Here is a 757-nt window from a genome sequence, read left to right on the forward strand (position 1 = left end):
GGGCAGTGAGAGGGGAATGCTTTAATACAAAAGAAATATGGAGTATAGCCAACATTTGAACATTAAAATTTGAAGAAATAAATAGCTAAAATTTAAAGAAATATGGATTATAATGCAATTAAAATGCAAAAAATATAAGTGTTTGTAACGTCCGCCGAAATTTGCGCGCAGGCGAACGTCACGTTCAACGACGCCAGACGCGTTGCCACGGCAACGCGAACTGTCACGACAGCCGCGAAACTCTCGCGAACCGTGATCACGCGCTTAGCGCGTGATCGAACAGCTGTTACAAAGTCGTACTGCGCTTGCGCGACCCAATATAATTAATCGCGTGAAAATCCAATTAAACCAATAGCGAGACGAATTAACACCCCATGATATTAAATGATAAACCATAGGGAACTAAGAGGCTCTCTGGTATCCTCGATCTATCGCAGTATTCCAAATAAATCAATAAATTCACTTCATTTAAATTCAATAATTGCAATTGCAAATTTAACTGCGCCGATTCATGAAGCGGCTAATACTGCGCTTACGTTCGAGAATACGTAGCTGAATTGCATCCGCAAGTGCACCAAAAGCTTCCAACAAAACCTGCGGAAGTCCGTTAGAAGATTCGCTATACAAGTAACGCACGAACGCTCTGTATCCAAAACTCTATTCATAAAATAGGGAAACATCATTCGACGGAATGTAACGCGAATAAACGCGCACAGCGACTGCACACTATGCAGCACAGGGGCGGAGCGACTAAGAG

The sequence above is a fragment of the Trachymyrmex cornetzi genome, unplaced genomic scaffold (assembly GCF_001594075.2).
Source record: "Trachymyrmex cornetzi isolate Tcor2-1 unplaced genomic scaffold, Tcor1.1 scaffold48, whole genome shotgun sequence".
NCBI classification, from domain to species: domain Eukaryota; kingdom Metazoa; phylum Arthropoda; class Insecta; order Hymenoptera; family Formicidae; genus Trachymyrmex; species Trachymyrmex cornetzi.